We start from the raw sequence: 25,635 nt of genomic DNA, 5'->3' as shown, positions 1-25,635 counted from the left end.
AGACTGTACTTAATATGAGGAAAATATTTGTTCTATATTTTTAAAAAGGAGGGGGGAAAGTCAGAATAGTTATTAAGAACCAGAGAACTAATGGCCACAGTAGCGCATGCCTGTAACCCCAGTGGCTTAGGAGACTGAGGCAGGGGGATCACAAGTTCAAAGCCAGCCTCAACAAAAGCGAGGTGCTAAGAAACCCAATGAGACCTTGTTTTTAAATAAAATACAAAATAGGGCTGGAGATGTGGCTGAGTGGTCAAGTGCCCCTGAAGTTCAATCCCTGGTACAAAAAAAAAAAAAAACCAAAAACCTGAGACCTGCTGGGCATAGCGGTGCATGCCTGTAACCCCAGCTACCCAGGAGGATAGCAAATTTGAGGCCAGCCTCAGTAACTTAGGGAGACCCTGTCTCAAAATGAAAAATAAAAAAGGGCTGGGAATATAAATCAGTGGTATAGTGCCCTGGATTCAATCCCCAGTACCAAAGGAAAACACCCCACAAAACCAGAGACCTGTATTCCAATTCTGGTTTTTCTAAACATGAGTGTGCCCTGGAGTGTGATATTCTTTTTTTTTTTTTTTTTTTTAGAATTTTAATATTTATTTTTTAGTTTTCAGCAGACACAACATCTTTGTTTGTATGTGGTGCTAAGGATCGAACCCGGGCCGCACGCATGCCAGGCGAGCGCGCTACCGCTTGAGCCCCAGCCCCAGCCCATGATATTCTACTTTACACACCTTTGTTTCCTTTTCTATAAAAAGAAAATGGTACTTACTTCATAGTTTGGGCTTCAACCAGCTCTGTATCCTTATAAACCAGCCCAAAAGGCAACAATACAGTTTAGTTGAATGACAATATGACCTTTCCTTCCCTTAAAATTCTTAATCACAAATCTTAAATAAATTTTCCCCATAAAAATGACTTCTCTGATAAATTTCTGAGTATCTATAGGATGAAGTATTTACCAGTTGACAGAACCTGGTAACTTATCAAATCCAGGAATGGAGGAAAAACAGAAAAGTAAAAAAGGAACAGGGCTGGGGCTATAACTCAGTGATAGCACTTGCCTACTATGTGCAAGGCCTTGGGTTCAATTCCCAATACTGACAACAACAGTATGTGTGTGTGGGGGGGTGCCCAACAGCTTCCCGTGCTGGTCCTTCTTTGCTCAGCACATTAATGTCAGACTAAATCTTCCTAAAATGGAGCTCAAAAACTCACAGTGCAGACAGACAAGGTGGTGTGCACCTGTAGCCCCAACTACTTGAGAGGCTGAGGCAGAAAAATCAATTGAGCCCTGGAGTTCAGAGACAGCCTAGACAACATAGTGAAACCCTGTCTCCTAAAACAAAAACAAAACAACAAAACCCCCTCATAATGGTTGATGCTTAGTGAATCAAGTCCAAACTATCTGGCTTAGCTCCCAGAGTTGGAGCATTGTACAGTTTGTTCCCATCCCTTCCACCCACTCAATCTCACCTTTCAATACTTCCTGTTAGACATCTCCATCCCAGTGTCTACTCTTATCCCCAGTTCAAGCCAATCCCTACCTCAATGTCTTTTCAATTTTGAACAGTGGAGACTGACCTCAGGTTTTGTTTAACTGCAGTATAATGTCCAATGTCTGCATATCATCCCCAACACAAAATTCCCTTTCTAAGAGCAGAAACGATGCCTTTGACCTTTGCATCCTCTATACCAGTGGATACAAACCAGTGTTAGGTAAACAATAGACACTCTCATCACATGAAACACATAAACGGTTCTTGTATAGTACAAGTGGCAGGAAGGGAACAAGGAAAAACAAAACACGATATGTTAAGTGAAAACTATATAAATTAATATTCTTTATTGTTGTGTTAGTATTTTTTTTCTTTAATGGTGGCATTAGAGACTGAATCCTGAGGCACTTTACCACCGAGCTACACCCCAGCCGTTTTTTTGTTTTTATTTTAAGACAGGGTCTTGCTAAATTGCATTGCCAAGGCAGGCCTAAAATTTGTGATTATCCTGTCACAGTCTCCCAAGTCACTGGGATTACAGGTGTGCACCACTGTACCAGGCTCATTTTTTTAACAACAACAACAACAACAAAAATCTCAATACAATTACAGATTAGATTAAAAAGCAACCTGCCGGGCTGGGATTGCAGCTCAGTGGAAGAGCACTTGCCTAGCATGTGTGAAGCACTGGGTTTGATTCTCAGCACCATATATAAATAAATAATATAAAGGTCCATTGACAACTAAAAAAAAAAAAAGCAACCTGCCATTTAAGTAACAGCTAACTGAATACATCAACTTTAGAAAATATCAAAATTCAGTAATGTATAAACAATGATTACACAGCTACACAGCACATATGTCAGATAACTCCCAGAGGAAAACAACCAAATTATCCTTTTATATTCATCATTCAAGAGTTTAGTCATTTACAGAGACTGGTTATTATAAAATATACATGTATTTGGAATAATCCATTTTGTTACTGTAATAAAGACAATTCTTAGGAATCTATTTTCTAAATGAAACCACCATAATTTTTTGTCAAATATACTCTGTCACAGGCACAACAGATTGTTTTAAAAAAAATTCCAACTTATTTCCTGGAGATCAGAAGACTTGTCTACATTGGTAAGAAATAGCCCTAATTCCCCATGAGTTTCCCCATGCAACTTTGAAGAGGTCTAATATGAAGGTCATCTAAACCAGTCTAATAAAGGACAATGTGAACCATATCATCAGAAGGCAGAGAACAGAGAAAATACCTGTGGCTTCTCTTTTCTAGATTTTTAAATAAGAAGAACGTTAAGTGAAAAGTCTAGTATGGTGTTCTAACTATAGCGAGCATTAAATGTCGTCATGACAAGTTAAAAAAAAAAAAAAGCATGAAAAGTAAGTAATCAGTTTCTCCTGAGAATGAAGGAAAAAACTCCATGTTTTTTGCCAGATGCAGGACAAAAACCAATAACAGGAATAAAAATTATACACACTTCTAGAACCAAAGTTAGGTTTAAAATTCAAGCAGGATAACTGTTACTCCTGAAAATATATACATTACCATCTCATCTGAGAGGTTAAGACACATTAAAGCAACCATCAATATCTATGAACTAGTACCAGGAAACTTGCAGGTTACAGTAAAGAATGAGGAGGGGCTGGAAGACAAAATGATTCAAGCTGATCAGCAGAAAAATACATGACCATTTCTTTCATGGTGATCAGAACAGAAGCAACATTTATCTGAGGTGGCACTCACCTGCCACAGGTGAGTAGTTGTAATTGGACATAATACCTTTATTTATATGTGGTGCTGAGGATTGAAACCAGAGCCTCACACATTCGAGGCGAGCACTCTACCACTAAGCCACAATCCCAGCCCCATCACTTTTCTTTACTGTCAATTTTAAGCACAGCAGGGTTTGCTTTCTGAAATTAAAAGAGAAATAAAGTAATGTGAAAAAGAGTGCCCCAGTATTTTGTTAACAACCCCCTTCCCCATTTGCTATTATTAAAGGGTACAGTCAGAACAAAACAGTATCTTAATAGCCATAAACAGCTCTGAATCTAGGAAATATATGCTAATAAAATATTTAAAATGGGAACAGTGTCTATTGCTGGATATAAAAAAATAAAAGTTCAAAGAGTTCTTTCTCAAGCAAATGGGAAAAGTGGGGTATAAGGTTGTTATACTAGTTAAATAGCACAGGCATTGGAGGTAGACTCAACCAGTACTGCAGCACCCTTCACCTCAAGATAAGCTTTGAATTCTACACAGGAGAGCTGGGGATGTAGCTCAGTAGTAGAGCACTTGCCTCCCATGCATGAGTCCCTGAGTTCAAATCCCCAGTTACCACCAACAATAACAATAACAGCAACAAAAAAGAATGAATTCCAAACAGGACTAAGTTCTTGTCTGGCTGGCAGACAGACAAAAAAATAGCAGCTATACAATGCTATAACAGTGGTTAACATATTTTCCACAACCCTGGCACAGAGGCTCTCTTAAGGAGAGGAAATGTTAACACTGGGTTAAAAAAATGTAATGGATCTTGCCAGGTGAACTAGTAGAGAAAAGCATTTTAGCAGAGAGAACACTATAGGACAAGAATATATATTTTTTTATTTTAAGAGAGAAAGAAGAGAGAAAAGAGAGAGAATTTTTTAATATTTATTTTTCAGTTTTTTATGGACACAACATCTTTATTTTATTTTTATGTGGTGCTGAAGATCGAACCCAGCGCCCCGCGCATGCCAGGCGAGTGCGTTACCGCTTGAGCCACATCCCTAGCCCAAGAACATATATTTATGCATGGAATTATACAAATTTTGTGCAGAAGAAATTCATTGTAACCAAGTGGAACTACATTAAACTATCTCAAATTTATTACTGTGATCCGGTTTCAGAGGTCATGTTGGGGCCCTTCATTAAAGGTAGCGCACATATTTCAATTACTGAACATTTATATATAAAAGAGAAGACAGCTAGGTGTGGTGGTGTACACCTGTAATCCCAGCAGATTGGGAGGCTGAGGCCCTAAGCAACTTAGTGAGACCCTGTCTCTAAATAAAATACAAAAAACAGCTGGGGATGTGGTTCAGTATTTGAACAACCCCAGGTTCAACCCCTAGGACCAAAATCAAAAAATAAATAAAAAATGCTCCAGAAGACAGTGCTTACTGAGAAGTCAATGATGGTGTCACAGTACTAGCTAGAGGCTGATTTCTGAGCACACTGTCCCTCTCTTTGCTCTCTATAGCACACATGACACTTTCACCAGCACAGAGCCTCCCTTCTCTTTGTTCTCCCAAGGCTATGTTAGGGAAAACCAGATCCCTCTTTGCCCCACTCCAAACACACAACCCTGAAGTAGTTATACCATTTATAGAGAACTCCTACAGTCTTTCATCACTTGGAAAGAAAGGTTGAGAATCTATAGCAAGTTTATAACTTTGAATAAAAACACACAGGAAGAAATCACACACACACACACACACACACACACACACACACAAGGATTTATACAACACCTAAGAGGTGCATCTATGGAATTTTTCAGCAAATGCTACCTGAGCAGTGATTCCAACATAAACTAATGGATTGTATGGCTCAATGAGTATGTCCTGAAGTTTTACCTCTATCCTTGGGAGCCACCAATATGAAATAATCTCTTAAGGTGGTAAGGCATGATAAAAGGGAAAAGCCCTCCCCACAGACACACAAAAAGAGACAGAGTGATGAACACACAACAGGGTAACTATTCACAGTTTTGCAATTTATCTCAGTGACCATGTTGCCACTGTTCTACCTACTGTCTCTATAACTCAGACCTACTCACAAAGGCTATATAGAACAAAGACCATTTTATATTTGGTAAAGGGGGTCTCCTATAAGTTTAACATTAAATGTAACTAACAGCTTATATTCAACATGTACACCTTTATCAAATAGCACAATGGTAATGATAAAGAGCAGTATAATATCTTTGACAAAGTTCAAGATATTGTTAGGAGAAAAAAAAAGGCTATTCTCAATGAATAAAAAATACAGTAGTAGCATAAAATACAGATAATAAGGCTGGGGATGTGGCTCAAGTGGTAGCACGCTTGCCTGGCATGCGTGCGGCCCGGGTTCGATCCTCAGCACCACATACCAACAAAGATGTTGTGTCCGCCAAGAACTAAAAAATAAATATTAAAAATTCTCTCTCTCTCTCTCCTCTCTCTCAAAAAAAAAAAAATTATATAAAAAAAATACAGATAATAGCTAAAGCATTACTAGATAAAAAGAAAAAAAATGTGGAAAAACACAAAAGAGAGAATATGTGTAGTCCAAAGCAGATGTTGAAGTAAACAATAAAAGAAACAAAATGTTACTTTTTATTAGATTACTAAACAAACAATTTATCAACTTGGTTACTTCTTTGAAATATGGAATCAAGGCTCCCTGTGGTGGTACATGCCTGTAATCCCAGTTTGGGAAGTTACAGGCAGGAGTATCACAAGTTCAAAGGTAGCCTAAGCAACCTAGGTCTTAAAAAAAAAGCTGGGAAAGTGACTCAGTGATTATGTGCATCCAGTTTCAATCCTTGATACTATATATATATATATATATATATATATAGAGAGAGAGAGAGAGAGAGAGAGAGAGAAAATCAACAGCTTAACCAAAATTCTTTTTTTTAATATATTTTTTTAGTTATAGTTGGGCACAATACCTTTATTTTATTTGTTTATTTTTTTTGTGATGCTGAGATCAAACCCAGCACCTCGCATGCGCTAGGTAAGCACTCTACTGCTGAGCCACAACCCCAGCCCCTTAACCAAAATTCTTGGGGGAAGGTATATTTATAAATACCCAGAGGACACAACAATGAAAGGGAAAGAAGCAAAGACCTTGTTTAACAAGAAGACAAAAGAAAAAAAAAATTATTCCAAAGAGAATCTAAGAATCACTATTGTTCTATGGCCACAACATCTACTTACAATTTTAAAAATTTAAGAATAGGAAGTCATAAGTTACAAATAAAAAGAAACAAACAAGACTGAAAAAAACAATTGGGCCGGGTGCAGTGGTGTGTGCATGTCTGTGATCCCAATGATTTGTGAAGCTAAAGCATGAGGATCAAAAGTTGGAGGCCAGTCTCCACAACTTAGCAAGACCTTGTCTCAAAATAAGGGCTAGGGGTATAGCACCCCTGGGTTCAGTCCTCAGCACCAAATAAATAATTTGAGTACCCTTTATTACAGAATAGTTCTGTATGATACCTCTGTGAATATAAAATATAAATCTTCTATCTTGTACTTGCTTTTTAAAATTTTTTTTAGATGTTGATGGACCTTTATTTTAATCATTTATTTATATACAGTGCCTCAAATCAAACCCAGTGCCTCAAATCAAACCCAGAGAAGTCTAGGCTTCTGTCTTTTTTGGTGGGATGGGGTAGGGTGGGTAGGGGTAACTGAGCATGGAGCCGAGGCCTGTTGTTTCAGCCTCCCAAGCCACCAGGATTACAAATGTTGTGTTTTTAAATAAAGATACATAAGCACATATATTTGTTAATGCATAGAATTTTGTCTGCAGAACATATTTAAAAAATCAGTAACACAAATATACACATTTTTTTTTTTTTTTTGTGGTGCTAGAGATTGAACCCAGGGCTTTAAACACACTAGGCATGCAAGCACTCTACCACTAAGGTACATCCTCTTTTATTTTGAGACAGGGTCTCATTATGTTGCCCAATCTGGTCTCAAATTCAGTCTTCCCTCCTTAGCCTCTTAAGTAGCTGAGATTACAGGTACACCACCACAGCTGATGAAAAATAATATTTAATGCCTCTGAGGAAGGAAACTGAAGCTGGGTGCAGTGGCACACACCTGTTAATACCAGCGGCTCGGGAGGCTGAGACAGGAGGATCTCGAGTTCATAGCCAGCCTCAGCAAAAATCAAGGCACTAAGCAACTCAGTAAGACCCTATCTCTAAATAAAGTACAAAATAGGGCTGGGGATGTGGCTCAGTGGCTGAGTGTCCCTGTATTCAATCCCCAGCAACCTCCCCCTCCCTCCAAAAAAAAGGGAAAAATGAGAGGCAGGAGGAAGTATTACTTCTCATTATTACTATTTTGTACTGTTTGAATTGTTTCCTCCTACATTAAATAAATAAGATAGTTATAGAAAATTCACATAACACAATTTTTTAAATTGCATTATATGTATATGTCCATTAAAAAAACCACAGAATAGTGGCCAAAGGTTAACACACCAAACTATTTATAGTGTTTTCTTCTGGGAAAGGAAAGTATAAGGTTCTAGCAAAATTCCCCAATTATTTGACTCTCCTTAAGAATGAAAATAAATATTACTTGATATTTTAAAAGCTTAAAAGTTATATTTTAAAAAACCAAATTTAAGTGTGGAAAAATGGAAGATCAGCCTCTGCGACACCAATTCCCCCATACACTAAGTCAGATGTCCAGCTGCTAGGCTCTTTCTCCTGCCTCCACTTGGACAAGCGTGCTAAGGAGGCTCTTAACTCAGTAAGTCTGGATGATGTTACTGTCAAAGTATACTAGCTTTCAACTCCTTTTATCATTACATTGTATTTATCAGAAAACTTCAATGCCACTTCTTACTGTATAGGTTTTCTTTTTCCCTTTTTTTTTTTTGGGGGGTGGGGGGTGGGGAGAACCAGAAATTGAGCCCAGGGGCACTTCACTAGTGAGCCCCAGCCCCAGTCCTTTTTCATGTTTTACTTTGAGATAGGGTCTTGCTAAGTTGTTTAAGGCCTTGCTAAATTGCTGAGGCTGGCCTTGAACTTGGGATCCTTCTGCCTTAGCCTCCTAAACTTCTGGGATTATAGGTGTTTACCACCACACCCAGCTGTACTGAGCTTTTTCCCCTTAAAAATTATGCAACACATGGCACTGGGGTTGTGGCTCAGTGGTAGAGCGCTTGCCTAGCACCTGTGAGGCACTGGATTGGGTTCCCAGAACCACATTAAAAAAAAAAAAAAAAGATATTGCATCCATCTGCAACTAAAAATATTTTATGCAACATAGGTGAGAAAATTTAGATAATATAAACCTACTCAATCTTATATAAACAACACATTTTATATAAATACCATGAGATTATTCCTTTCATAATATGTGATAATCTGCTTTGTGTAGCACATCTCATATCTTTCCATTTCAATATATTTTATACTTAATGACTGACATTTTATTGTCTGGATGCATTATACTTTAATAGTCCTCTTATGTTGATTATTGTTATTGCCAATTTTTGGTAATTATGCTTTATCTAAGTTAAGGGGAAAAAACTTACTAGCATCATAAAATAACTAGGTTATATTGAGGTATTGAAGATTGAACTCAGGGGTATTATGCCACTGAGCTACATTCCCAAGAGTTTGTTTTGGAGATTTTTATTTTGACACAAAGTCTCACTAATCTGCTAAGGTTGGCTTCAAATTTGGGATCCTCCTGATTTAGCCTCTGGAGTAGCTAGAATTACAGGCATGTGACACCATACCTGGCTTAGAAAATTGTAATTTTTTTTTTTCAGTTGTAGATGGACACAATACCTTTACTGATTTATTTTTATGTGGTACTGAGGATCAAACCCAGTGCCTCAAATGTGCTAGAAGAGCACTCTATCACTGAATCACAATCCTAGCCCTTAGAAAATGTAATTCTTTTTTTTTATAATTTTATTTTTTAGTTGTAGTTGGACACAATACCTTTGTTTTTTTTTTTTGTTTGTTTGTTTTTTAAAGAGTGAGAGACACAGAGAGAGAGAGAGAGAGAGAATTTTTTTAATCTTTATTTTTTAGTTTTCGGCGGGCACAACAACATCTTTGTTTGTATGTGGTGCTGAGAATCGAACCCGGGCCGCACGCATGCCAGGCGAGCGCGCTACCACTTGAGCCACATCCCCAGCCCAATACCTTTGTTTTACTTATTAATTTTTATGTGGTGCTGAGATCGAATCCAGGGCCTTGCCCCTGCTAGGCAAGCGCTCTACCACTGAGCCACAATCCCAGCCCTGAAAATGTAATTCTTAAGTCTCACAATAAAAACAATACATTATGTAACAATACTTAGTAACCATAAAACACAAAAGAACAACTGATTTTGAAGAATTATTTTAACTGTGCTCAAGTTAATAAATTTGTTTCTAAAACTGTTTTATTATAATTATAGTTTTAGACTTGATTTTGATTATAGTTTTCTCATTTGTTTTAAATTATAATCCATATCACTAGATGGAAGGAACTTATCTAACAATTCGGACTTGGTCTAGTCATTTAAAACTGCCTAACAATCATCTTGTGTATGTCAGCCATGTGTAGGAATACATACACAAGCAAGTAGACTTCTATTTTCCATAGCAGAATGCTATAGGGACAAAGTAGTTTTCAATAATTCAAAAGTATTGCTTCTTATTGTTTCAACCATGGTACCTATATAAACAATATAAAGAGCACTTCCCAACCCAAGCACTCATGCCTCATTTTAAGATTTGTGTTTGCATTCTGCTCCAAAAATGTGTATTTTTAAAACATAATAATAGTTTTAATTACTTACCAGTTAAATTATTTAACTCACTGCCCTCTTAATTAGCATAACTGAAGCTCCAAGAAGATGGGTCATGTTTATCTTGTGGCTTCAAGTACCCCGGAATCACACCACCTTGTATCCTGAGAGTATTTATATTCCAGTTTGAGAAACAGGAATCTTAACATTAAAGGTACCCATAAAACTTAAGAGTGACCAACATGTTCCTATAATCCCATTTCCTAACCTTTTTTTTAATTTTTATTTTTTAGTTTTAGATGGACCCAATACAATACCTTTATTTTGTTTATTTTTTAATGTGGTACAGAGGATCAAACTCAGTCCCTCACACATGCTAGACCAGCGCTCTATCACTGAGCCACTACCCCAGCCCCCATTTCCTAAACTCTTAATGCTAGATTTCTCAACAGTTCTTCAAATAATGATTTTTTTTCTCTTTTCTGCACTTTATTAGCATGTATTCTGAGTCAACATTCTTAAAAAAACTGTAGGGCACAAGTTATTTCTAGAAGGACAGGACACTATCACAGACTTTGTTCTTTCCATGTAGCAAGATATCAAGCTGCCCATTTGGAAAACAGAAGGCTGAAGAATAGAGGCGCTTTCATTACTTTTCCCTTCCTCCTCTCTACTTGCTCTGCACATAGCTCGCAAGAAAAATTTTAGGGAGTCACTGAGATGATTCATTAATATAAACTTATCTAATTTTAGCATTTGTAATTTCCACCTCTGTACTCCTTTTTGCCATCAAACAAGTGCAATTAAATTATTTTCACATTTTTCTGTGGGTAAAAAAGAAGCGCTTTCTGGTAGTCAAGATAGATAATTTTTACACTCAGAACCCTACTTTGTTTAGAAATCCCAAAGCATATCTCTACCTAAATGAGAAGCCTGTTCCAAGTTCCCTATCATGTCCATTATATTTTATAGCAGAATTATAATCTGAAGTAAATTGATAATGACTGTCACACACTGATGCAAATAATGGGCCATCAGTTAGGCTAACTCAAATTAATTAACACATTTTTTATCAAGGATACCAGCTTCCCCAACAACAGTATTCCATCTGTTCTTCATCAAAATTACAAACTGCTACAGGCCATGGACATTTTGGGTCATTTGCCAATAGTCAAAATATACACTCTAAGGGTATCTACTGACAAACAGCCCTGATTTCCTATGTATATGCTCAGTATGGTAATTTATCCTTTACATATATTCTTACTACACCCAAGAATAGCTTGTTGAGATCGATGATGCTGTAATTCTATTCCAAATGAGGATGGTAGCTGAACACATTGGCACATATCTATGATCCCAGCAATTCAGGAGGATGAGGCAGGAGGATTATAAGTTCAAAGCCAGCCTCATCAAGCTAGCAAGACCCTGTCTCAAAAAAAAAAAAAAAAAAAAAAAAAGGCTGAGAATGTGACTTAGTGGTAAAGCGCCTGGGGTTCAATTTTAGGTTTCAAAAAAAAAGGAGAGAGAACTGTAGGAGCAGACAGATAAAGTAACTTGATGAGTGTCACCTAATTACTACGTGGCAACGCATAGTTTTAAACCCAGGACTCTGACTTCTGTCAACTATCCAATGTCCTGCCTCTCCTATTCCCATGATTCACCCAGCAAATTCTCCAGCCCCCAAAGGATTACATTATTCCCATTCTTAAGAGCAAGAAATGTACCTCTCCGTGGCTGCAAAGTCAGTTTGAGGAGGGAAAACAGAACCCAGCTCTCAAGTCCTTGGTCAGCACTCTGTCCACTAGTGCATCTTGTTCTTTGGCTCCAGGTCTGTGATCATTCTAAAAAAAGAATAAATTATTTTATGAAACACTGAATTCATACAAATACACACATAGAATGAAAAATTAAGGCAAATCAAAGACTGATTAAAATGGGGGAAAAACAATAAATTCTTAATATGTAATGTCACTAAATGAACCATTCCACAAATGTCCATCAGGTCAATTACAAAACATTCACTTTTTAAAAACATTTGTGGATATATAAAAGACTAAAGATTTGTAATTGTCTAAATAGTACTCTCAAGGGCAGACACAGAAGCACACACTTGTCATCCCAGTGACTTAGGAGGCTGAGGCAGGAAGATACAAGTTTGAGGCCAGCCTTGGCAACTTAGCAAGGCCCTGTTTCAAAAAATAAAAAGGGTTGGGGGCACAGCTTGGAAGCAGAATGCCACTGGGTTCAATCCCAGTATCTCCTGGCCGAAAAAAGCAAGCAAGAAAGAATACAGACTATATATTACAATCAATGGCACAAGTATTCAAACCACCAAAAACATTTTTTAATGCTAGGGATTGAGCCCAGGGCCTCATGAACATTAGGCAAAACACTTGACTACTGAGCTATATCCATTCCCAAAATTAATTCCTACAGCCACAATAATAGTCCTTTAACAATTTATTTCCTTATCTTCAGTAAATAGTGATCTTACTGATTAAGTTAGTTTACATTGTACAACTAATTTTCAGTTTGGTAAGATACTATAGGGAAAAGAGCTTTCACTGACCTCGGAAAATCCCAGAAGAATAGCAATGAAATACTTCTGTAGTTAAACAATGGAATACTTTGTTAGCTGACATTTTCTTCCACTAAGTTACAATATGAATTTTAAGCTTCAAGCTATGGATGGATGGATGGATGGATGGATGGAAGGAAGGAAGGAAGGAAGGAAGGAAGGAAGGAAGGAAGGAAGGGAGGGAAACGAACCCAAGTGAAATAAATGTAAGAACTTAATTTGAATTAAGAGCTTCTAAATGATTTGGAATATGAGAGATAAATAAGAGGAAATCCTTCTCATAATGAACTAGCCCACAAATCAAAGCTGACATTATACTTTCTTAGACCAAGCTAAGAAGTCTTTGTTGAGAGGCAACTTATAACACAGAGAATTAGTATATTTAGTTCAATAAACACTTTTGTACTGTAGTGTGTATATATATTTGGGGAGGGTTACTGGGGATTGAACTCAGGGTCTCACACATGCTAGGCAAGTGCACTATCATTAGCCACATCTCTGGCCAGCCTATTTTAAAATTTTTATTTTGGGACAGGGTCTTGCTAAATTGCCCAGGCTGGCCTCAAATTTCTGGTCTTCCTCCCTCAGCCTACCAATCAGCTGAGATTAAAGGCATGTGCATTGGCCTAGAGTTCCTATCATCACCAACATGCTTCAAAGGGAATGGAATTTTATACCCCGAAAAATCCTAAGAGTGATCTAAAATGAAGATTAAGTATGGGATAATATATTGCCTTTGGGATATATGTCAGTAACCAATTTTCAATGCAACATTTTGGCACTCACATACTAAATCACTGAGAAAATGCACAAGGATACTAACAGGAAATACAGTAAATACTACTAGAAAAAGTTTAAAGGTGTTTAAATGTGATGAGACAAATCTACATATCCAACTGAGAATCATGGTCACCAAAGTTACACATTATTTACCATTACTGTTCCTTCGAAACTTATATGTCCCTTTTCAAAAAGTCTTAAAAATTATAAGAAATCTTAGTTGTCTGAAAAAGAATCTAATATTTGGCAAAAGGGTTGAAGTCATCTGGAACCAAGACAGGTAAATAAGGTAGGTAGACGGCCATGGTAAGCTTCCAATTTTAAAAAACGGGATGAAAACTATATAGTACATGAGGTGGAGTGGCTGTGATGCCAGCAGCATCTCTGAAACAAACAAACAAATAAACAAAAAGTCTCTAGAGGCGACTCTCTGCCAGCAAGCACCACTGTGCAAGACTCTGTCACAGGACTTCTCCCAATGGCCTCAGTTAGCCACAGGTGGTCTCTGCCAAGAAATTCCCCAAGCCACTCATAAGTCCCAGGTGGTTGCCCTCATTTCTGAATGGCCTCTAAATCAGAATGGTAAATCCCTTAGAATTTACACCCTAAAGATAATAGTCACATCTCTTATATGTTCCTATGTAGACTGAACGGATCCTTAAGAATAACTTTTACAATTACTCTTTAAATAAGCAGTATCTCCTTATGTAGGCAAACATTCTTATAATTTTCCTCATATTACTGAGGTCCTTTGGGTTATTTTGACATATGAATTCATCCTCAATTTATTTTTTCTACAGATTTAGTTTTCCCAATAAAAACCAAGTATGTTCCCTGGCATACAAGAATCTCAAAGGAGAGCAAGTATATAGACAAGGTCTATACCATTAAGACAGCATAAATGATATAAGACCAAGAAGGTAATGACCACATATGAAAAACCAATTCAAAAAGCAAAATATGATCTGTGGAGCACAATGATAATCTGGGAAAACAAAATGTACTCCTAGCTCGATTATAAACCTGCCGAATTTTAAACTTCTGTGGAGCTTATTTTTTTTTTTTTAAAGAGAGAGTGAGAGAGACAGAATTTTAATATTTATTTTTTAGTTTTCGGCGGATACAACATCTTTGTTTGTATGTGGTGCTGAGAATCGAACCCGGGCCGCATGCATGCCAGGCGAGCGCGCTACCGCTTGAGCCACATCCCCAGCCCCTGTGGAGCTTATTTTAAAAAATAAAATATGCCACTTGTCATCCACAATTTCAAAAAGAACACTGAAAACACAAAAGAATGCAATAAATTACTCAATGAAGTATTAAATAATTAAAGGTGGTTCTATTCCCAAGCTTGACACTCCATCAACATTACTATACCTAGTTACTTAGTATAATTCTATTGGAGAAGAGGGGGGCTGAAAACATCTTGTAGAGTTCAAAAAAGGGATGTTGAAAGAGTTGCATATGGACCAAGACTGCTTCAAGGACCCATAGATTGAGATTACATACAGTGGACACAACAACTTTACATAGCACCAGGGTGTTTTGTCGTCCACATAAATTTAACCTAGCTTTTCTTCCTTTAAAAACTTCAATCCAGACTTTCTTCTCTCCTAAGGAACCTGAGTTGATACATCAGCTACTACAAGGTACTGTATTAAGGTACTATAATACGTGAGCAGCAGCAGGGAAGGAAGGGAGAGAGAGAGAGAGAAAAAAAAAAAAACTCCAGCAATTCAACAGCGGAAGCTTTTTAATGATGCAAGACTTAAGGACAGAGTCAATTTAAATATTTGACCTGTTTAACTTCTTTTCCCCTATGGGAAAATGTGAATAGGTATTTCAACTTTTCTATTTGATCGAAATTCAAAAAACGAGGACTTTATGTATGTGACTGTTTACTTAATGCTGAACTCAGGGATACAGGAAGTCAGCTACTGAAGAGTAGTTACATTAGGCATAGATATTTATAAACCATCTGCAGCGAGTGACCTAGGATTCAATTACAACATCAACCCTCACATTTCAGCGTACGGGCAAATTACCAGTCGAGTCAAGAATAAATTCATTCTGCCCTACTGGCGCTTTAGATCAGATTGCACAATTCCGGGGGCAAAACTGCCTTGCCTAGCCCTAAAGCATCAGGTACTATATAGTGCAGTAAGTTAGCATCGGGACATTAGACAGCACATACTCCAGAATTCAGGAGTTTGTCATGTCACTTGAAATCAAAGTGAAATTAAGTTTCTGTCCCTTTGAGATCTCTGAGCGCACAAAGTGAGGCTATCACTCCAAGGTGCTTGGTAGAGTCCAACTCTGGCTGGACAAAAACTATTTGATGCGGAACTTTTATCTTTTTAGCCCCCCCGTGGCGGGCCTATCGGGTGAAGAGCCCGAGCGCGAGTTTGGGGGCGCAGCGGGGCCTGGCGGGGGCGGCGAGCGCGCGTCCCCCCGCCCGCTCGGGCGGCGTCGAGGCGCTGGCAGCTCAACCAGCCTTGCAGAGGGAGCTCTCGGCAGCTCTGGGGTCCCTCTGCTCGCAGCCGCAGCAGCGCCGCCTGCGCCACTCGGCGGAGACGGAGACCAGCGGCGGTGACGCGCGGACCGGGAGCGACTGCCGAGCAACCGAGCGGCTGGGGACGCACGCAGGGCAGCCGGTATGTTCCGGGACCGGGCAAACTGGAGGATGGGTAATTCGAGACGCGTCGGCCGGGACCAACACACCCATACGGCACCGGGATCCGGCTGCGCGCGCGGTGGCAAAGGGTCCAGACCCTGGAGTTAACCGGGCTCGGAAGCCGGGGCGCTGAGAACGAGTCTCGGCTGAGGCCACCCGCCGCGGGAGGGGCGGAGGACAGAGGGCGGGCCGTGGCCGGGCGATCAGTCGGGCCAAGAACCGGCCTCGAGGGCAGAGACAAAGGAAGGAAAATGGAGTCTCCGGGCGCGCGGGCCTCTGTCGCCGCCGCCGCCCGCGGCCTAGCGTGCGCCAAGAGGAAGGCCTAGCAGGCGGGCGTGGAGGGGGGGCCGGGCCGCGGCGGCGACGGGCAATGGCGGCGGCCGCGCCGCAGCAGGGACGGTAGAGGGAGACAAACACCCCCCGGCGGCGGCGCTGGCGCCGGGCTGCAGCCAGCGCCGACCGGAGCGGCCCCATCGTGACACCTAGAGGCGGCCCGCGAAACCTCCTCCACCCCGGGCCCCCTTACCTCCGCGCCACACCCCCCGCGGCGCCCGCTCCGCCGCCGCTCCACCGCTCCGGCCACCCGGCGTCCCCGGCCAGCTCCGCGCACCCGCACCGGCTGCCGCTGCCGCCGCTGCCGCCAAAGAAGCAGCTCCGCGCACGGTTTAATCGCTCCACAGGCTCGGACACAAAATGGCGGCGGCGCGGTGCAGTGCGCCTGCGTCGGCGCTGCCGGGGCCGCGGTGCTGATAAGGGAAGGGACGGGTGGGGGGGGCCGGCCGGGCGGCAAGTGGAGGGCGGGGGAGGAAAGGTGAGGGGAGGGGTTGGCGCAGGGCAGCATGGGAGGCGGCCCCGGGCGCCAACTTTCAAAAGCGGGCGCGATGGCGTCACGGGACGCGCCGCGAGTCGCGTAGTCACGCCGCTCGTGCCCTCCCGCGCCCTCGCTCGGTCGCGCGTGGGCTCTGCCGGCGCCGTGGAGTCCCGGCTCCTGCTGGGTGGAGCTTCCTGTGCGGAGGCCGCCGCCTCTGGGCGGTCCTCGATCCTGATCTATTTGACCTGGTTCGGCAGCTATCTTCTGCCCATTAAATCCGTAAAGGTTTGGGGGAGTGGGGATTCCTGGAGGAAGCTCGCGCGGGGCGGGACCGTGGGGCTGAGGCGGCTCCTGGGCCCGGCCCCGCCCAGTCTCCGCCTCAGCCGGGCTCCATACGCCCTCCGAAAGCCACACAGGCCCGCCTCTGAGTAGAGACCGGCAGGTCCTCGCGGGCCCAGTAGATACAGTCCAGCGTCACAGGGCAATGGCAAGAAAAGCTGTTCTTGCTCAGTGGCTTCTGAAGCTCTCTCCCTCCTAGAACAGGCTCTCCTAAAATCGGGCCTCCTGTGGATGTCCTCAGCCCGGAGAGGCAGCGGAAGACCAGACTTAACGCTTTTACATGACCCCAACAGTCGTCTTTTGCAGAAAGGACTTTCTGTATTGGTGCGCTGTAATTCTGTTTCTGTTTTTTTTTTTTTTTTAATGTGCTTATTTTTGCCTGAGAACTATTAGGTTCCGTGTGGGCGGAGTCCTTACCCCCCCTCCTCCCCACGAGGTTCCTTGCCCAACCAGCGACCTGTGAAGTTGACCGAGGCGGATTGCAAGGTGTTTTGGTGGTTCTGGCAGGAGAGCCTTCTGGTATTGCAGGAATGTGACTCATATCTAAATCCCCCTTGCCTTAGACATCGCAGATAACAAATGCACCCAATGTCAAGGAAGTGGCTTCTGCTCCATCCAGCTGATTGCTGTTGTGAGAATACTCGCCCCAAGTTGACATACTGTTTTTCCCCCTAAAGGAATCAAAACCCGAATTTTAAAAAATGTAAAATTTCCAGATTTTTAGATCTTGGCAACTAAATCAGATGTTTTAAAACTTCACGAACTGATTCAACCACAAGTGTGGGCTTGGACCCATGACTTGGAGGAAAGAGAGAAGTTCAAAGACCAAGTTCTGGGGCACTCCTACATTAGAGAGAGGCTAATGGAGAAAGAAGTTGATAGGAAGCAACCAGAAAGACAAGGAGATCTAGAGTGTTGAGTTGTGGAGTCCAAGGGCAGAAATGGTTTCACATAGCAGAAGCAGCAGCATCTGTCCAGTGCTGCTGAGAGTTCTGGTTAACTTGAGCCAGAGGCATGGCTATTAAATTGGTTACCTTGATGGTCGCTGGAGAATCATTGGTACCTTGGGCTGAGTCACAGTGGGTCAATTGAGGATATCAACTGACTAGTATGGGTTGATGATTGAACAGGAAAGTGAAGGATTAAGAGACATCACCTGTAGGCAACTTGAGAGACATTTTCTGTGAAGCAAGCAGAAAAATTTAGGGATCATTGTAGAAACATATGAGGTCAAGGGAAAGGGTTTTGTTTGTTTGGGTTTGTTTGTTTGTGGGTGGGTGCTGGGGATCCAACCCAGGGCCTTGCAGATGCTTAGACTAGTGCTCTACCACTGAGCTCCACCTCCAGCCCACAGGAAATGTTTTAAAAGATGGTAGGGGCTGGTTGGGAGGGGTACACACCTGTACTCTCAGTGACTTGGTAGGAAGAGCTTAAGTTCTAGGCCAAGCTGGGTGTGGTAGTGCATGTAATCCCAGCAGCTTTGGAGTCTGAGGCAGAATCGCAAGTTCAAAGCAAGCCTCAGCAATTTAGCAAGGCCCTAAGCAACTTATTGAGACCTTGTCTCTAAATAAAATACAAAAAAAAGGATGGGGATGTTGCTCAGTGGTTAAGCACCTCTGGGTTTAATCCCCAGTACCAAAAGTGTGTGTGGGTAGGGGAGGCAACAATATGTTCTAGGCCAGTCTCAGCAATTTTGCAAGGCCTTAAACAACTTAGTGAGACCCTGCCTCAAAATAAAAAATAAGGGCTACAGATGGATGTAGCTCAGTGGTAAAGTGCCCCTGGATTCAATCCCCAGTACCAAAAAAAGAAGAGATGTGAGGGTTCTTGAGCATGTTTATTCATTATTGGAAGTGCTACACTGGACAAGAAGGTAGAGTGATACAGGAGAGATCTGTGCTTGACCTACAGAAGACTGAAATCTGTTGGAGGATTTTAAAGAACAGGGAGAATTGGCCTTGGATAGGAACAAGGATGTTTCCCCTGATAATAAGGGTAACCAAAGTAAAGATGGTTCCAAATGCAGGGGAAATGTAAAGCAAGTCTTTGATAGGACTTCCTTAGTGGTATTGGGTACCAATTTAAGTTTTGTGATTGTGAGTTTAAAAAGTTAAAACAGGGCTGAGGTTGTAGCTCAGTGGCAGAGTGCTTGCCTAGCATGCGTGAAGCACTGGGTTCGAACCTCAGTACCACATAAAAATAAATAAATTAATTAAAGGTATTGTGTCCATCTGCAATTTAAAAAATCTAAAAAAGTTAAAACAGATGATCTGGTGCATGGTTTTGTTTTTAAGTGATGTGGGGGATTGAAGCATCACAGGGCTGTGAGCATGCTAAACAAGTACTCTACCACTGAGCTACATCCCTAGTCCCCAGTGTATGTTTTTTTTTTTTTTTTTTTTTTTTTCTCTAGCAACAATCAGCTGCTTGGGTGCAGACATGAAGAAATTGGCTTCTCAACACCAGTACCTAACTTTTTTTTTTTTTTACCTCTAATCCCAATTGCTTGTTTTAGATTAGATACTATTCTAGAAATGTGTGAAGTATTTGGGGAGAGGGGGGTACCAGGGATTGAACTCAGAGGCACTCAACCACTGAGCCACATCCTCAGCCCTATTTTGTATTTTATTTAGAGACAGGGTCTCACTGAATTGCTTAGCGTCTCACTGTTGCTGAGGCTGGCTTTGAACTTGTGATCCTACTGCCTCAGCCTCCCCAGCTGCTGGGGTTACAGATGTACACCACCATGCCTGGCTGTGTGAAAGTATTTTTTAAAATGTACTTGACTTCTCTTTGCTATAAACCAAATTTTCCTATCTATTATGTACACATTAGGACGCAAACATTAAAAAAAAAAGGCCAATTTATAGAGGAAAATTACTAGACAGATATCTCTGGGATATTGGGATATTTATATCTTATATTCTCTGCTAAAGAGACTAGTGTCAAGAAGTAGACTTGAAACTTAGGTACTAGACACAGTAATAATGCTGACTTGTATTTAAAATCCCAGTGACTTGGGAGGCTGAGGCAGGAAGGTCACGAGTTTGAGGCCAGCCTCTGCAACTTAGCGAGACCCTATCTCAAAATAAAAAGGCATAGGGATGTGGCTGAGTGCTTAAGTGCCCCTGAGTTCAATCCCTGGTATCAAAAAATAAAACATTAGCTTTGGTCTGGGGATATGGCTCAGTATTGGAGTACTTACCTAGCATGCGTGAAACCCTGGGTTTGATCCCTAACATCACAAAAATAAATAAATGAATCCTTAGCTTTTTTTTCTTTTAGTACCTTTCTTTAACACTTTGCTTCAAATCATCTTTTTTGGGAGGGCAGGGTACCAGTGATTGAACTCAGGCATTCAACCACTGAGCCACATCCCCAGCCCAGCCCTATTCTGTATTTTTTATTTCAAGACAGGTCTCATTGAGCTGCTTAGCGTTTTGCTTTTTTTTTTTTTTTTTTTGCTGAGGCTGGCTTTGAACTTCCAATCCTCCTACCTCAGCCTCTCAAGCCACTGGGATTACAGGTGTGTGCCACCGCACCCAGCACTTCAAATCATCTTTTTTTTTTTTTAATTTAATTTTTTTTTAAAGAGAGAGTGAGAGAGGAGAGAGAGAGAGAATTTTTTTTTAATTTTATTTTTTTTATTGGTTGTTCACAACATTACAAAGCTCTTGACATATCATATTTCATACATTAGATTGAAGTGGGTTATGAACTCCCAATTTTACCCCAAATGCAGATTGCAGAATCACGTCGGTTACACATCCACAATTTTACATAATGCCCTATTAGTAATTGTTGTATTCTGCTACCTTTCCTATCCCCTACTATCACCCCTTCCCTCCCCTCCCATCTTCTCTCTCTACTCCATCTACTGTAATTCATTTCGAGAGAGAATTTTTTAATATTTATTTTTTAATTCTTGGCGGACACAACATCTTTATTGGTATGTGGTGCTGAGGATCGAACCCAGGCTGCACACATGCCAGGCGAGCGCGCTACCGCTTGAGCCACATCCCCAGCCCCCAAATCATCTTAATGGTAAGCTACAAGGCTTTGTGGGCAAAGATAAGGTAATATATTTTGGAAAGAAAAAAACTCACATATGTTTGTAACCTTATGTTATATTAACTATTTACAACTATATGACCTCTGAGGCATCAGTTAAAAGCCAGGAATAAAGTCTAAGTGGCTTTGGAGTGTGCTTTCTGAAGACAAGAAACTTATGTGCTTCTCTGAGAAAGGGCTAAAAAAAAAAATGGTGAAAATTACTAGGAAGAACCATAAGTGTATGTTTTCTTTTCCCTATAGGAAATCCTGATGTGCCCTACTTTGTGTTCCTAAGACCAAGGAACAGAAAGCCAAACCAACATGATAGAATATTTCAGGCTGGGCAGAGCAAGCTGAGAGAGGTGATAGTATTATGATAAGAGCCTATAAGACAGTTGGGATAATAAAAATAAGAACACGTTTGTTCCCTGAAGTGCTAACCCAGACTATCCCACCCATGAGAACTGTGGGCACATTTTATGATTTATAAAGGGTAGTTTTAAATCATAATCCCAAGAGGTGAGTATTGTAGGGTATCATGCAAAGGAGATAGGAAATTATAAAAATACTCCCTCATTTTTTTGAGAATGTGAGGGAAGGAGTGTTTTTCCCTTGGACTGTCTCACGTTTGTAGTCCACAGGAGTATTCAGGGCATTATCAGCAGAAGACTGTCCCACTTACCACATGGCTTTGATAAAGTCAATATATTTTAAGATCTGGTTCTCAGCCTCACAGGTGGGACCATAAACCCAATGTAGTCTTTATCCTGACAGCAGATCTCTCAGGGGTCAGATGGATAAGCAGAGTGATGCCTTACTGACAAATGAACTAGTGTCCTTATGCTGGTAAAAGGCATATCATTTCCCTACAGGAGAGAGTGGAAAGCCAAATTACTAGAAAGTATTTATCAAAATAAGCATATAACCATCTCAATATAATTAAGTGTCTGGATGTGGGAGTCATATTTTCTTGGATTCAGGTCTTCTCTTGGCTTCTTAGTAGTTGTGTGATCTCAGGTAAATTTGTGACAACTCATCTACAAATTGCTTCTCTATAAGAGGAATGATAATTATAGTTGAAATAATAGTAAGGAATAAATGAGCAAATACAAGTAAATCTTCTGGCATAGTTCTTGGTACCAGTAATCATATGATGAATGTAAACTATTGTTATTCCTTAATTTTGTCATTTTATACTTCCTCACTCCCAGGTCCACCTTCTAATAAATTTGATCTTTCTAGATTCATTATTAGACTCAGTTAAGTTTCTTGTTAGGTTTTCCCTTGGTCTTGGAGCCAGAAAGAGGCATACTTTGTGCTGATCCTCGTAAAAATTCTATTTCCAAGATCTTCCTTGGCTCCTTTTATGTCCCATGTAGCTTGTAGTAATTGTGATAATTTAGGTGTTTTGTTGTTGTTATTGTTTTGTTTTTAATTCTTTAAGTCAACAGATGAAGGGGAAATGTGTTGATTTTCTAATAAAAATAAGCAAGAATCTTCACTTTTGTATATAGCCTAAAGGCCTAATCCTTCTGTTGTCTTTGTACTTATTGAGAATGGGTGAGACGTGGTCCAGTTCAGCAAATATTTATTTTATTTTTGCGGTATTGGAGATTGAACACAGGCCTTATGCCTGCTAGACAAGAGCACTATTTCTAAGCTACATTTCCAACCTCAGTTCAACAAATATTTATTGAGTACCTGCTATGTGTATAGCCCCATTTTAGTATTGGAGAGTCAAAGATAATTCTGATTTTTTAAAAAATTAATTCAGGGGCTGGGGATGTGGCTCAAGTGGTAGCGCGCTCGCCTGGCATGCGTGCTGCCGGGTTCGATCCTCAGCACCACATATAAACAAAGATGTTGTGTCCGCCGAGAACTAAAAAATAAAAAAAAATTTTAAAAAAATTAATTCAGGGCTGGGACTGTGGCTCAGTGGTTACGCACTTGCCTGGCATGTGTGAGGCACTGGGTTCAATTCTCAGCACCCCATATAAATAAATAAATAAAGGTCTATCAATAATTTTTTTTTTAAAGAGAGAGGAAAGGGGGAGAGAGAGAGAGAGAGAGAGAGAGAGAGAGAGAGAGAGAGAATTTATTTATTTATTTATTTTAGTTCTCAGTGGACACAACATCTTTGTATGTGGTGCTGAGGATCGAACCCGGGCCGCACGCATGCCAGGCGAGCGCGCTACCGCTTGAGCCACATCCCCAGCCCTATCAATAATTTTTTTAAAAAATTTAAAAAACATTTTAAAAAATTAATTCAATCATTCTTAAAACAGGAAAAAAATGAACTCAGAAAAAGGAGCAAATCATTTTCTAGTAGTATCTCATTTCAGCTGGATCTAAAAGATTACAAAGGTATTAATAGGTGAGACAAGGTGTTTAATGTGAAAAGTTATGATCAAGGGCGTAAAAGTACATAAGAGTGTTGTGAGGACAGCAAGTCCTCCCATACCATGGGCTAGAGGTAATAGCAATGCTAAACCTCATAAAATGTTCGGAAAGCTTTCCTTGTCTACCAACTTTAATTGCCCAGACCAACCTTTCTCTTACCATTTTAACGATTTCCACATCATCTCCAGATTATGGGATTTTTTTTTTCCTTATTGATGTCTGCTTTGTTCAGACCCGTAAAATCCGTATTTTTTTTCTTTTTTAGTTATAGATGGACACTATATGTTATTTATTTATTTATTTTTATGTGGTGCTGAGGATCAAACCCAGTGCCTCACATGAACGAGGCAGGCACTCTTCCACTGAGCTATAGCCCCAGCCCCCATATTTATTTGTTTTTTATCACTCAGCTCAAATGATTGCTCTGTTAAAGTCTAAAAGACTTTAGGGCTGGGGTTGTAGCTCCGCGGTAGAGTGCTTTGTGGGAGGCCAACCTTACACGTGACTGAGTTACACTCCCTGGCTGGGTGCTGAGGCTCTCAGTCACAGAAATGTGGCACCCTTCTTGGGTGCAAGGGTCGGTGTCTTGTGCATTGGTGTGTCTTGCTACAGCCCCATGGGTGAAGCTACGCTCACCTGTTTCTTTGTAATATAACCCCTTGCCCTGTTTAGGATAGAATCTTCCATGGAAGTGCCTTGTGTGTGTCCCCTTCTCTTACTGTGCCCTTGGGTGTGGCCTACCCAGGTGTCAGTCAACCTGCTGGCAGAGGACATCATGAAGATAGACTCAGCTCCCTGAAATCTGACCCCTTGCCTCATTTAAATAACTTCTCCTCAATAAAAGGGGTCAGCGGGCGTTCTCGCTTTCTCTCTTTCTGCAGACCCTTAAGGTCAGAGGAGCCGTCACAGCGACCCCAAAGAAAAAGGTATTTGTGTCTCTTGTGTGGTTATTTCGTGCAGCCCAGTTAGCCCAGTTTAACTGGAGTGACCCCTGAGCCTTTTATTCTCGAGAACAGAAACCCAGCAGTGCTTGCCTAGTGTGTGTCAGGCAGTGAGTTCAATCCTCAGCACCACATAAAAATAAATAAATAAATAACAGTATTGTGGGGCTGGGGTTGTGGCGCAGTGATAGAGTGCTTGCCTTGCATGCATGGGGCACTGGGTTCGATCCTCAGCGCCACATAAAAACAAATAATATGTCCACCTAAAACTAAAAATACATAAATAAATATTTTAAAAAATAACAGTGTTTTGTATCTACAACTAAAAAAGCAAAAAGACTAAAAGTCTAAAAGACTTTGTCTCATACTTAAGAAGTAGATTAATTTTGTCATTTTTACTCATATCTGCATTTTCTAGGCACCTTTCAATAATCCATCTCTTGGGGCTGGGAGTGTAGCTCAGTTGTAGAGCACTTGCCTAGCACATGTGAGTACTGTGTTTGATCCTCAGCACCACATAAAAATAAAGATATTGTTCATCTATGACTAAAAAAAAAATCCATCTCATCTGTACATATTTTACTTTTCAAAACATCTTCATGTTCATTTTTTTTTTTTCTTTTAGTGTTGGGTATTAAACTATTGAAATATGCTAGGCAAGCACTCTACCACTTAGCTACACTCCCTGCCCTTTGTATTTTTTACTTTGACAAACAGGATCTCACTAAGTTGCTGAGGCTGACCTCAAACTTGTTGATCCTCCTACCTAAACCTAAGTAGCTGGGATTATGGACATGGGCTACTGTGTGCCTGGCTCATGTCTACCCTTTATTTCTTTCTTCTTTTTATTATTATTATTATTATTATTTTTGTAGTTGTTGTAAACAGACAAAATGCCTTTATTTGTTTAATTTTATATGGTACTGAGGTTCGAACCCAGTGCCTCACACATGTTAGGCAAGCACTGTGCCACTGAGCTACAGCCCCAACCCTCGTGTCTGCCCTTTCAAGTGATGCTT

General features: G+C 40.7%; 1 protein-coding gene across 3 annotated transcripts in view; it reads right to left on the bottom strand.

Annotated features, from left to right (window-relative positions):
* Window positions 1–17,404, bottom strand: part of CTCF (CCCTC-binding factor) — a 51,039-nt gene extending 33,635 nt beyond the window's left edge. Inside the window, exons 1-3 of one of the 3 annotated variants that reach the window (XM_081274985.1) lie at window positions 16,599–17,404; window positions 11,765–11,881; window positions 10,089–10,201 (exon numbers count right to left, since the gene is read on the bottom strand). The gene's annotated coding sequence lies outside the window, so the exon portion shown is untranslated. The remainder of the gene's footprint in view (window positions 1–10,088; window positions 10,202–11,764; window positions 11,882–16,598) is intronic. The other 2 variants (XM_081274986.1, XM_081274984.1) reach the window with 2 other exon arrangements.
* Between the last annotated feature and the right edge of the window lie 8,231 nt (window positions 17,405–25,635).

This window comes from Spermophilus citellus (assembly GCF_964194105.1).
Source record: "Spermophilus citellus genome assembly, chromosome: 18".
NCBI lineage: Eukaryota > Metazoa > Chordata > Mammalia > Rodentia > Sciuridae > Spermophilus > Spermophilus citellus.
The sequence above is the reverse complement of the archived record's forward strand: the minus strand, read 5'-3'. Positions and strand labels throughout refer to the sequence as shown.